The sequence below is a fragment of the Orcinus orca genome, chromosome 11 (genome assembly GCF_937001465.1).
Source record: "Orcinus orca chromosome 11, mOrcOrc1.1, whole genome shotgun sequence".
Lineage (NCBI taxonomy): Eukaryota > Metazoa > Chordata > Mammalia > Artiodactyla > Delphinidae > Orcinus > Orcinus orca.
Genome location: NC_064569.1, coordinates 49888315 through 49902426, shown reverse-complemented (window position 1 = coordinate 49902426; position 14112 = coordinate 49888315). Strand labels below are relative to the sequence as shown.

The following is a 14112-nucleotide window of genomic DNA, read 5'->3' as shown; positions in this document are numbered from 1 at the left end:
ATGATCATACAGGATTGCTTTGCAGTGGGCATCTTTCGGCACTAGCTGTGAATAGTAGTTCTGTGGATGAACTGTTTTCTTGCCAACTGGCTTTCTTTTTAGACGACAAGGCTAAGATAGTGACCGTCTGCTCTTAGGAAAGAACTGATCCGGCCTACTCCAAAAGGACTTCGCTCACGTCTCTGAATTCCAGCGTGTGGGAACAGTCAGGATTTGATGACTTCGGTTGATTTAGCAAGAAGTCGTGCACTTCCCTCAATTCCCTTGACTGTGTTGTGTTGGTTTTACTCGGTAGCTAAGCTGTGTTGCTTTTGGTACTCACCTGGTCCATAAGACAACAGGAGTCCAAAGCCAAGGTAGAAACGTTTCTTCACTCTTTGACTACGGTTCTTTTCCAACCTATCTGTTGCTCTTTTCAAGCAGGTAAACTTGAAGCCCCTCCGGGGGCCCAGATGTTAGAGCCTTTCACTTTCTTTGGCCATCCAGGCGGGGGAAGGGACTGGCAGCAGCCGGCAGGACCTCATCCTGCCCCCATCCTTAGTCACCAGCTGGGTAGCTTTGTTACAAGTCTCTTAACCTTTCCAGACCTTGGTCTGTCCCGTATAAAGTAGAGAGCTAGACCAGAGGGCCACCGAGGACCTCAGAGCTGCGAGGGTCCTTCCAAGTAGAGTTCATAACAGCCGGCCTCGCTGCCCCCTGGCTGACTCTCTCCAGTCCATCTTCCACAAAGCCCCCGCCACGTGATCATCACATAGATCTTGTCACTCTCTTCCCTAAAAACCTCTGGCTCCCCGCAGTGTACAGAAGGCAGACCCAGAATTGGGCTTCCCGCCCGCCTCTCCAGCATCATTTCTTCGTTGCCCTCACCAGGGACCCAGTGCATCCCGGGCTGCAGCCACGGAGAACCGTCTTCCGTTTCCAGGACACACCGTGCTCTCTCCGATCTCCATGCCTTTGGAGATATGCTCTGCCTGGAGAGCCCTTCCCTTTGTCTCTGCCGGGAAAACTCCTCCTCATACTTTGAGACCCCAAAAGAAATGTCACTTCCTCTAGGACATGTCCCCTACCCCTCGCAGGGGGCCAGTCCCTGGTGCTCACACAGCGCCCTGTGGAAGCCCACAGCGTGGCTGTCAGCATGTGGTATTGTATTGCTTTTTCCAAGTCCCGTGTTCCCTTCCAGACTGAGTCCCGGAGGGCAGGCCCCTTACCTCAGGGACCTCACGTTGTCAGGACCTAGCACAGAGCTCGTATTGAATCAGGGTGTGTTGACCAAAGGGGCCAGTGTTCGTATTGATGTCTGGGTCATTACCACGCAGCACCTCCCCTGCTTCCCCTGAAACCTCTCACAGTGGCACCAGGCCTTTGCCTCCCATGCCTCAGCCCCTCCCTGTCCCATCACCTCCGTGACCCTTAGTAAAAACCATTTCCTGTTTTCCTGCTAAAGGCAATGAGTAATAGCAGATCCACTTTTTTTATTTTGAAATACTTTCACATTTTCACGTGGCAAGAATGATACCAAGAGCTTAAAACATTAACTTTTAAGGAGGGGGAGGGGAATGCTGACATTGTTCAGATTCAGATTCCAGTATCAGTGGTCTGTTTTGGGACGGCTGGAATAAGATGCATGTGGCTTCAGAGCTCAGCCTTGTCACATGACTGCGTCTGTGATTTCTACAAGGCCCTTCACCGATCCCCAGCTTCACTGTCAGTAATGGGCACAGAAAACCCCAGAAGGCAGGTGCAAAGATGAAATGCAATAATATATGTGGAAGTTTTTGTGGCACGTAATACTCATTTGGTTATTGTTGGGTGAATCAAAGTCTTGCCACTTCAAATTCTACTGGTCTTCACACCTCAGTGATATTGTCCCTTTATGTTTATTTCAGAATCACTCCTAATGGTCCTAAAATTAATGTGTATTTTGGTGTTACTCTTGCACAATCAATGGACACTGTTAGCCCCCAGAATAGAGTCTTAATATCTGAATTTCTAAAAGGTGAGAACACTGTCCCCATTCTTTGTCATCCTCACTCCTAAACCGTATAGGCTTCTCTATATGGAAATTATACCTAAAATTTTTCTCCTCAGACAACAGGAGTGTAAATGACCAAAACATAAAATATCCTGGTTGTCCAACTTCCTATTCCATCAGGAATCTAGGAATGTGTGCTTTGGAATGAAGAAATCCAGTAATAATATTCACATGATCTGTGATGTGAATCTTTGTGGTGAAGTATTGGAGAGCATTAGGGGGCTGGGAGCATAAAATAACCTTGTGGTGAAATCTTTATGTAATGGATTTCAGAGAACTGGGAGGTTTATAGCATAAAAATCTTAAAAATAATATCAACTATGAGAGGAAAACACAGGGTGATGTGGGCTTCTCTCAGCCCAGCCCAAACAAGAGCTATGTGACCTCAGGTCTCACACAATGAATGTCTCTGAATCTCCTTTCTTCCTGAGTGAAATGTGTAGGAATACTTCCCTTGAATATTCATTACATGTTCTGAGGTCATAGTGAAATGTAATCTCACGATAAGATAAAATACAATATGTATCTTATAATTTTAGGTGCATCTAATCCAACCAGTTCATTTTGGGTGAACATCAGTTCCCTTGAACTAATTGTGAACCACTTTTGTGCAATGAGAACTGTTGTATCTTTTACATAATCTAAATGAATTAGTACGTCACCAGAAAGTTAACAATGTATTCCTTATTCTTAGGTCAAATCAAATTTCATTTTCATGATGTCTGAAGAGACATTTAGGATAGAATCATGAAAACTTCCAGGTCCCTAGAGACTTGTTTGAGCAGATGACTGCAGTCCCAGGGCTGTTTGACTTGTAGAAATGGTTAATGATTTTCTTAGAGGTGGGGAGGGTTCGGAGCCCTTTGTACATGAATCGTTTTGATCCACGTCGGACAGGAATGTTCTTGGTATGCACAGTCCAGACGTTCGGGGATTACAGAACTGGAAGCAGATTACAAGATGATGGATGTGCAGGCACATTAATTTTGTTTGGTCTTGCATCCTGACCTCAGAGGGCCCTTCAGACAGCTCTCTGGGTAATGTGAACTTTGTTCTGTAGATTCTTGGGCTGGGTGATTAATCAAGCAGGCTTGAGGTTTTGACTTGTTCACATGGAATGTGGCAGGTGTGCGATGGAGGGGTCGGGGGCCATGCACTTCTGCCCCAGCAGTCAGGGAGAGTTGATGATCCTACGAGTCACGACTAAGCCTTGCTTTTTTTCTCGCTGGGCTTTTTTTTTTTTTTAATGTTTCCAGGGTGATTGAAATAAAATATTTAAGGGGGTCCACCAAGCTGGACAGAATGTTTTGATGGAGTCGATGCCCAGATAGGAGGGAAAGCGGTCTGGTTTGTGGGCGTTTCTCGGCAGCGTTTACTGCTCTGATGCTGCAGCTTCCAGGAAATCACCCCCGCTTTTACTTCGGGTTGACAGCTAGAAATGGGTCTCCCTCTAGGGGGGACCTCTATAGCCCCGAGCTGTGAGAGTAATGGCTTCCCCCTCCATTCTGCCTAGACATATTTATAAACTCTGATTTGATTACGTTAAGATGTGCTGGTATCATCAAACCTTCAAATAATGTACGTCTGTCCTTGTAGATAATCCAAGTCTGCAGCTGTTTATCATCAAGGGCAATGTACAGAAGAGATGAAAGTGGGTTTCAAATGCACATTTGATACACACAAGTGCAACATTATCTTAGGTGATTTCTTGCGGTGTCTTTGGAACTGCCTGCAGCCTTCTACACCAAGTCTGGTTTGATTTGTCTGCCGTTTCCCTAGTGCTGAGCTTGGAAAGGTTTCAAGGGGGACAGCATTGTACCTCTTGGCTCTCTGCGATTTTTCACGCTCAAGAGTTATCTCCCAATAAGTATATTCCTTAAGCCTGAACCTGCTTTTAAGACAAGATGCTATCATTGGGAAGGGTCATATGTGCTAGTGAGTAAAAATGGCTGGCCTGCCACCTCGATGTGGCCCTTAACCTTGAGAGCAGGTTGTTAAGCCCGGGAGCCTGGCTGCAGTCACAGGGAGACAACTTCACCACCACTCTGCTTTGCCTGATGGCTGAGTCAGGGACAAATCCACTCCAGCCCCACCACCTCTCTCCCCATTTAACCCCCCTTTGCAAAACTGCATTTGAGTTTCAAAATCTTGAATTAAAAAAAAACGGCAGGCTAGAGTGGTTGACATTTTTCATATTTACTATAGGTTCCATTGATCACACCAGCATCATGAAGAAGCCAGGAGAATTTTAGAGCATGAGATTGGCACTGCCCAGGCTTTCAGGGCAGAACTTATATGTGGCTGCCCTAGGAACACTCCCTGGCTCTGGGAAGACTCTGAATACATTAGCCCTTATAACTGAACCTCGCCACTTCTAGAACCTCATTTTGAAAATGAATATAAACGGATGTATTATTTATTCCAGGTTGGGAGAGGTCAGAAACTTAGCATGGAGGCATTCTAAACCTACTATGCAGACCTAAGAAAATGGATTCCACACAGCTGAACAAAATCATCATGAGAAGGAATCCCTACATTTTCTTTTTGAAAAAAAATCAGTCTTTCTGCGCAGTTGCTATACATAAATGATCTTTAGACTCTAAAGCCCCTATCCCCCAAAACATTCTGAGTAAAAAGTTGGGCACATAAAGCTGGAGCCGTCTGCCCATAGGGTCCCTGAAGAATTGATCTTAGTGTAAGGAAGCAAGATAATGTCATACATCCTTTAAATATATCAAAGTCAAATATGCTTTGAGAGAGGTAGATAGTATTCACTGAAGTTTATTAGGGCAAAAACTTAACTGTAAAATGCTTTCTGTGCTTCAGTTGTTTTATCTGTGAATTAGGGTAATTGCAGGACCCTCACAGGATCGGAATGAGGGTTAATGAGTTAATATTTGTAGTGCTTACAATAGGGCCTAGATCAGAGGCAAAATAAAATGTCTTAGCTTTCAAATATAGCTATATGTGAACTTTTTCATGGCCGTCCTGTCATCGGGACTCCTGTGGCCTTTTATAAAATTTCTCAATTCCATTTGCTTATGCAAAGAGATTGGAGATATGCAGGCATATCCTTTTTGCTGACCTGCGTTGTTCACTCTACAAATGAATGCCTTTCCCCAGATTTTTACTGGGGAAGAAAAAGCATTAGGCATATGAATATGGAAACCTTATATGTTTTATGTAAATGAACACTTTTTACCCCTTATTCTATACGTTAAACTGTCGTAGAGTTGACAGATTTTGGCAATTTTGTTTAATATCTCTATTTGTATTCCAGTTTCCATGTGACTCCTTTATCATAAGATCTCAATTTTACAATTTTAAAGTTGTTTTGGGGGCATGCTACTTCTCTGTGGCTGATGAGTGCAATCCCATGTCGAAATTTAAATGTGAACCTTCCTTGAGATCCACATAAACCAGACAGAACTTTATTTAATATCCAGTTCTGTAATAGCTTATATATGCAAGCTTGGTTTTTGCTACTTTGAGATTTTAAGGACAAATTAAGACAGGGAGAATTTTTTAATGAAAGACTCCAACCCATATGTATTTAGGTCTCAGTCATTCCACATTTCTTCTTCTTCTTCTTCTTTTTTTTTTTTTTTAACCCAAACCAGAATATTCTCCTCCTGCACTGTACATCAGGCAGCCAGCCTTGGCTTTGGGAGAGCCATCTCCTTTGACTGTTCGTATGACCGTTAGTGATCACCAGTGGCTTGGCCGACTTTATTAATTTCATTTCATTTGTGACCTTAGACTTTCTATCAGGATAAATCATCTTGAAATGTAAGGCTTCCAAACCTCCTCTCATATAACCTGACAAAGTTTTCTTTTCCCCCCGAAGGGCAAGAAAGAGGAGAGATTATTCGGTTTTTTAAAGGATGTATATTGAACACTGAAAATCGTCATTTTGATAACTTGCTTTCACATACTGAGAGTTCTAAACATTTAAAGAATTAATTCATATAAAATTTTTCTAGGTAGATGACTTTACATTCCTCTTCTGGAATGTGACTTCTCATTTCATGCATGAGTATTTTGCCTTTCCATATTCTGCTGATGGGAGTGGAAATTGGAAAAACTACTTCGAAAAAGGATTTGACCCAGCAATTTCACTCCTAGGTATATACCTAACAAAGTGTTTACCGCTGTTTACACCAAAGGACAAGAATGTGCATAGCAGCACTGTTTGTAAGAGCCCAAGCTGGAAACTATCCAAGTGCCATGGAGAGTAGAATGGATAAATAAACTGTTCAAACAATAAATGCTGGAGAGGGTGTGGAGAGAAGGGAACCCTCTTGCACTGTTGGTGGGAATGTAAATTGATACAGCACTGTTGCACTGTTGGTGGGAATGTAAATTGATACAGCCACTATGGAGAACAGTATGGAGGTTCCTTAAAAAACTAAAAATAGAATTACCATATGACCCAGCAGTCCCACTCCTGGGCATATATCTGGAAAAGATGAAAACTCTAATTCAAAAAAAGATACATGAACCCCAGACTTCATACCAGCACTATTCCAGTAGCCAAGACACGGAAGCAACCTAAGTGCCCATCGACAAATGAATGGATTAAGAAGACGTGGTACATATATACAATGGATATCATGCAGCCATAAGAAAGAATGAAATAATGCCATTTGTAGCAACATGGATGGACCTAGAGATTATCATACTAAGTGAAGTAAATCAGGCAGAGAAAGAAAATATCACTTATATGTGAAATCTAAAAAAAGATACAAATAGACTTATTTACAAAACAGAAATAGATTCACAGACATAGAAAACAAACTTATGGTTACCAAAGGGGAAGTGGGGGAGAGGGATAAATCAGGAATTTGAGATTAACATATAAACACTACTATATATAAAATAGATAAACAACAAGGTCCTACTGTACAGCACAGGGAACTATATTCAGTATCTTGTAATAACCTATAATGGAAAAGATTCTGAAAAAGATATATATGTGTGTGTACATATATATATATAACTTGTGGGCTTCCCTGGTGGCGCAGTGGTTGAGAATCTGCCTGCCAATGCAGGGGACACGGGTTCGAGCCCTGGTCTGGGAAGATCCCACATGCCGCAGAGCGGCTGGGCCCGTGAGCCACAACTACTGAGCCTGCGTGTCTGGAGCTTGTGCTCCACAACAAGAGAGACTGCGACAGTGAGAGGCCCGCGCACTGCGATGAAGAGTGGCCCCCGCTCGCCACAACTAGAGAAAGCCCTCGCACAGAAACGAAGACCCAACACAGCGAAAAATTTAAAAAAAAAACAAAAAAACTTATAAGCATAACAAATAAGATTAGACATCAAAAAAAAACTGAATCACTTTGCTGTACACCTGAAACACTGTAAATCAACTATACTTCAATAAAAAAATTAAAAAAAAATTTAAAAACAATGAAAAGAAGATCCTTTTCAGATTCGCTCTGACCCCACTCTTTGTTCCTTACCCCTGAATGTAGCCCATTTCCACCCATTCTGCCTTCCTCATTCTCCCCTGCTAATGCGTGAGCTCTAAGCGAAGGGGTCTCTTTTTTATATTTTGAATCCCTAACCCCTGGTGCCTACACCTGCAGGAGCTCATGTGTTAGTTGTGTGAATTCCATTGGTTGGATACCCCAAAACCTGGGATAATCCCCTTATTGGCTGGCACTACTTATTGGCAAGCTGACCACAAAGCAGCAGAAGGAAAATTTATTAGAAGGAGGAAGCATTTTGTGTTCCCCAGCAGGCAATTTTGAGGAACCTTGGGAAGCACCGTCTCAGTGTCCGCAGGAAGCCTGGTACTCAGCCTCCTCCCAAGCCCAGTACATACGTATCCCTCCCTGGGATCTGGGTTCCTGCTTCTACTCCCTGTTTTCTCCCTGCCTTGCATCCCCAAGGTGCTCAAAGCTCTCCCCTAGCCCAGGATGGTGGGGCTCACGTCCATGTACTCTGGAGCGAGACAGACCTGGGTTCGGGGACGCACTCTGCTCTACTGAGAGGCTTCTTGGAAGGTCCCAGAAGGCCTCTCTTCCTCTGGCTTGTCCCCTTCTAGGACGGCTCAATCCCTCTGTGACTCAGAGACTCTTACTGGGATGGGACGGTTGTGTATCTTCACAGTGCTGTGCTCACCTCCATCCCCTTCCCTTGAAGCTGGTTTCTGCCCAGAACTAGAGAGGAGAGCAGCCGGAAGAAGATGCTCAATCCTCCCGCCCCATCTCTGGTGTCCTGGCATTTCTTGACACAGCAGGTTACTCCAGCATCCTTTCCCTAGAGAAGATGCCACTTCTTGTTCCTAGCCAGATGTAACCATGTCTGGAAATGTATTCTTATTAGCTGCCCAGACACTTAAGTGTCAAGGATATGTCCTACCCTCTTTTTCTTTTTTTTAGCAAACCTGTACTCTCCAGAGTCCTTAAAAGACTCTTGACCACCTGCCTTTGGTTTTGCTTGGGCAGTGGTTACCAGGCCTTTCCTCCCAGGTACCATTTGTGGTGCACACCTGAACTCCAGGTGTACCTCCACCCCTCTCCCTTCAGTTAGGAGCATTCAGTTATGCTTCCTGAAGGAAAGCCTCAAAATTCAGGATAAAAATGAAGGTACAAAAAGAGGTCCAGTTTTTTGTTTTTTTTACATGCGGCGGGCCAGCACACTTTAAATTGGATTTTAGTATAAAACACATTTCTAGGTTTCTGGTTGGCATGCTTACCCAGTAGAGGAGAGACATAATATAATTTAGTTCTTAGGATTGTAAAATATCCTGGGGTTTTCAATGGTATGACGGCACCCACGTGCTGCTTGTTTTACAGGAAGGTATCTGTGAAATTATAAAAAGTTAACTAAATCCAAAATATGTAATGCGTGTCCAAGATTGTTTTTATGTGCCGTGGACCTAAGTTTTATCTTTTTCTAAAGATTGAAAGCTATGTTGTATTATTTTGTAAAGTTTCAATGATCACAATAGGTGATTGTGTAAAGCAGGTCAGAATGTTCTGTATTCATTCTTCCAGCAAATACTTATTTAGAGCCTTTACTGTGATCAGTGCTATGCTAGGCACTAAAGTGTAGCTGAGGTTTTAAAAATAATGAACATATTTAAGTGTAGCTGGTATTACTTGTGTCATCACGCAGATGTTTCTAACATACATATATCCAAATAGCATCATCAAAGAGAAAAAGCTAAAATATATCCAAGCATAGCGGATAAATAAGGAGGGTGTAGGAGAGTGTCCAGAATTTTCATTTTGCCGGTGGACATGGGACCTTAGATGTGTGCTTGCTCCCATTTTGGATATTGATCCCATTAAGGTCCACATTTTTAATAGGCCAGCATCCCTAGGAGATGTGCCTTGGAAAGGGGCAGTCGTCATGTACACATGTTTATGAGCTGCCCAGGTATGAGCAGTGGAGTAAAATATGCCAGAATTGTCCATGAATCCTACAAGTTTGGGGTCAGAAAATCATTGGATTTTATTGCTGAAAGGAACCTAAGAAATTCCAGCTCCCACATTTTGCAGACTCTAAAATTTGTGTGTGTTGCTTACACTGTATTATAAGTAAAATCGCTTTCGAGGCTCAGGATTCCAAAATGCTGACTTGAGCGATGCTTCCAGCAGGGCAGGCCAGCACTAATGAAGTAACGCTAACCAGTCCATGTTATTTGAATGCTGGGCGGATCCTAAGAAATGTTTGAGTCCCCAAGTTGCTGGGCCACTCTGCTTCTAAGAACAAAATATCTGTGCTGGCCCATTGGGAAGCAGTGTGCTTCAGCATCCCCTGCATGGGAGCCAAGCCTCTGCCTGGGGTGGCCCTTTCCAATGATTTTAGCATTCCCTCAAACTATTGGAGTAAGAAGGGGCAGTTAAGCTCCTTTCAATAATTTTTTAAGACATAGTTTAATAACTGGGTTCTCAAAAAATAACAAATTTTAGAGTATTTTTAAAATGAAAGTAATCCATGTTCAATGGTAGAAATATTCGTGAATATAGATAAATTAAAAAGAAAACCGTCAGATAATACTGTATAATATTTTCATGACTTTGAGTGTATGTACATATATAAACATGTATACATATAACAGCATATTATGGACTGAATGTATGTATCTCTCCCCTCACATTCGTATGTTGAAGCCCTAACTCCAATGTACTGAATTTGGAGATACGGCCTTTACAGAAGTAATGAAGGTTAAATGAGGTCATAAGAGTGGGCCCTGATTTGATAGGATTAGTTTCCTGATAAGAAGAGATACCAGAAAGCTCGATTTCTCTCTCCACAAGAGCACAGAGGAAAGGCCTTGTGAGATGCAGCAAGAAGGCAGCAGTCTGCAAGCCGGGAAGAGAGCCCTCACCAGGCAGTGAATCTGCTGGCATCTTGATCTTAGACTTCCCAGACTCCAGGCTATGAGAAATAATTTTTTGTTGTTTTAAATCCCTCATTCTGTGGTATTTTGATATGACAGCCTGAGCTAAGATAGACTATGCAAACTTTCATGAGTATTACACAAAAAGATACACTAATAAGTGTGTCTTTTCCTCAGAAAACCAACAGGTATGTGTCCCATTATATTTTAGCATCTCATTTTTCATTCATCAGCCACCTATTTGTTCTATTTGTACTTAGTTCTGAAGTTTTTTTGTTGTTGCTGTTGTTTTTTAACATCAATAACTCCATCAGGTCTGACAAATACAACAGGAGTGAGTATTGAAAATGTTGGTAAGAAGGAAGCCTACAACTAGGATGCAGATGATGATTTTTTTTTAACATCTTTATTGGAGTATAATTGCTTTAAAATGGTGTGTTAGTTTCTGCTTTATAACAAAGTGAATCAGTTATACATACACATATTCCCCATACCTCTTCCCTCTTGCATCTCCCTCCCTCCCACCCTCCCCATCCCACCCCTCTAGGTGGTCACAAAGCACCAAGCTGATCTCCCTGTGCTATGCGGCTGCTTCCCAGTAGCTATCTATTTTACATTTGGTAGTGTATATATGTCCATGCCACTCTCTCACTTTGTCCCAGCTTACCCTTCCCCATCCCTGTATCCTCAAGTCCATTCTCTAGTAGGGCTGTGTCTTTATTCCCATCTTGCCCGAGCTTCTTCATGACCATTTTTTTTTCTTTTTCTTTTTCTTTTTTTAGGTTCCATATATATGTGTTAGCATACGGTATTTGTTTTTCTCTTTCTGACTTACTTCACTCTGTATGACAGACTCTAGGTCCATCCACCTCACTACAAATAACTCAATTTCGTTTCTTTTTATGGGTGAGTAATATTCCATTGTATATATGTGCCACATCTTCTTTATCCATTCATCTGTTGATGGACACTTAGGTTGCTTCCATGTCCTGGCTATTGTAAATAGAGCTGCAATGAACATTGTGGTACATGACTCTTTTTGAATTATGGTTTTCTCAGGGTATATACCCAGTAGTGGGATTGCTGGGTCGTATGGTAGTTCTATTTTTAGTTTTCTAAGGAACCTCCATACTGTTCTCCATAGCGGCTGTATCAGTTTACATTCCCACCAACAGTGCAAGAGGGTTCCCTTTTCTCCACACCCTCTCCAGCATTTATTGTTTGTAGATTCTTTGATGATGGCCATTCTGACCAATGTGAGATGATATCTCATTGTAGTTTTGATTTTCATTTCTCTAATGATTAGTGATGTTGAGCATTCTTTCATTTGTTTGTTGGCATTTGTATATCTTCTTTGGAGAAATGTCTGTTTTGGTCTTCTGCCCATTTTTGGATTGGGTTGTTTAGTTTTTTGATATTGAGCCGCATGAGCTGCTTGTAAATTTTGGAGGTTAATCCTTTGTCAGTGGCTTCATTTGCAAATATTTTCTCCCATTCTGAGGGTTGTTTTTTTGTCTTGTTTATGGTTTCCTTTGCTGTGCAAAAGCTTTTAAGTTTAATTAAGTCCCTTTTGTTTATTTTTGTTTTTATTTCCATTTCTCTAGGAGGTGGGTCAAAAAGAATCTTGCTGTGATTTATGTTATAGAGTGTACTGCCTATGTTTTCCTCTAAGAGTTTGATAGTGTCTGGCCTTACATTTAGGTCTTTAATCCATTTTGAGTTTATTTTTGTGTATGGTGATAGGGAGTGTTCTGATTTCATTCTTTTACATGTAGCTGTCCAGTTTTCCTAGCACCACTTATTGAAGAGGCTGTCTTTTCTCCATTGTATATTCTTGCCTCCCTTATCAAAGATAAGGTGACCATATGTGCATGGGTTTATCTCTGGGCTTTCTATCCTGTTCCATTGATCTATATTTCTGTTTTTGTGCCAGCACCATACTGTCTTGATTACTGTAGCTTTGTAGTATAGTCTGAAGTCAGGGAGCCTGATTCCTCCAGCTCCGTGTTTCTTTCTCAAGATTGCTTTGGCTATTCGGGGTCTTTTGTGTTTCCATACAAATTGTGAACTTTTTTGTTCTAGTTCTGTGAAAAATGCCAGTGGTAGTTTGATAGGGATTGCATTGAATCTGTAGGTTGCTTTGGGTACTATAGTCATTTTCACAATGTTGATTCTTCCAATCCAAGAACATGGTATATCTCTCCATCTGTTTGTATCATCTTTAATTTCTTTCATCAGTGTCTTGTAGTTTTCTGCATACAGGTCTTTTGTCTCCTTAGGTAGGTTTATTACTAGATATTTTATTCTTTTTGTTGCAGTGGTAAATGGGAGTGTTTTCTTAATTTCGCTTTCAGATTTTTCATCATTAGTGTATAGGAATGCAAAAGATTTCTGTGAATTAATTTTGTATCCTGCTACTTTACCACAGATGGTGACTTTAAAGCAGTGTAGAAATATGTCATGGCGGGATATGTCCTAGGTACACATGGAATACACATGCATTCTGTGGTGGGCCTGATTGTAATGGAAAATGTGTCATGTAAGATGTGAAATGTGCTGTGGCAACCAGCCAGAGGAAGAAAAATACCACAAAGAGAGAGAAATCCAAGGATGTGACATCCGTATCAATGGGGGATGAATATCACAGTAATTCCTCAGAGCTAGGGCACGCTTTTTCCTCTTACCTTTTGACATACTTGAAGTTGGGATATTTTACAGTTGATTGTTGCTGTCAGCCAGGTGGCAGGCATGACATGGCTGTCATCTCCTAAGCATGAGCAAACATCAAAAGAGCAGCACCAAAACTTCAGGACTGGCATCCAGCAGCTTGAAGGAAAACCCTGCAGACAGAAGTGAAGCACTTTTTGGATGCAACTAGTCGTGCAGAGGGGCTTGGGGAGGAGTGACCAGACTTGCTCAGCCACATTCCCAAAGTGGGAGTCAGAAGCAAGCGGGCTCTGGAAGGTTGCAAAGCTGGCTTCTGTCTTGCAGTTCTTCTGTGGGTTGTTTAAGAAATGCTGCATGACCAACGCACCCCTGAAACACAGCCCGCTCTTGTGTGGAAAATCACGAACACGGGATGATTCAGAGTTGGAAAGCAATGAGTGCCACTGGATTCTAAATGTGAAAACGTTTTGGAACAATCTTAACCGATTCACTTCACTTATATATTCCTTCCTAAATATGCACAATAGTGATAGATAATAGAATTTTGTCTACATCTAAAGGAGTTCTTTCAAAAATAATAAATTAAAAATTTGACGTGGGAAAGAAAGCACCGCGCATCGTTTAATTGGTAGCTGTTTTTGCCCTTCCTTAGAGGTAACAAAATAATGGCGCATCTAATAAAGGGCATCTTAGAACTGATGAAATACGGTAGCCTGTTGTTACAAGGGGGGAAGCAGGAGTTTTGTTGAGACCCTGAAGGGCTCTGCATGTGAAGGGGCAACGGATGTCACAGGTGACACGCGGTTCAAGGCCCCTTTGAGGCTGCCCATCCCCAGAAGGAGGGGCGAGGTGGCCCCTGCAGACAGCAAGCTGCTGGGGAGTTCCCAGCTACCCTGCAGACTTCTCCTGGTACAACTGCCCAGGCAATGTATTCCAGGAGAAAGGGCACGAGGGTACAAAATGTACTTAGGAATGGCCTTTGCATCCTAACCTATGTGTTATGTAATGTATATGTGTATTGTGTACCTATGTTTATACACATGCATACTCATTT

The 14112-nt window shown here is 42.1% G+C and overlaps 1 protein-coding gene across 4 annotated transcripts in view; it reads left to right on the top strand.

The window, feature by feature from the left end:
• PPM1H (protein phosphatase, Mg2+/Mn2+ dependent 1H) overlaps positions 1-14112 on the top strand; it is a 264482-nt gene that overhangs the window by 177879 nt on the left and 72491 nt on the right. The window lies entirely within an intron of this gene.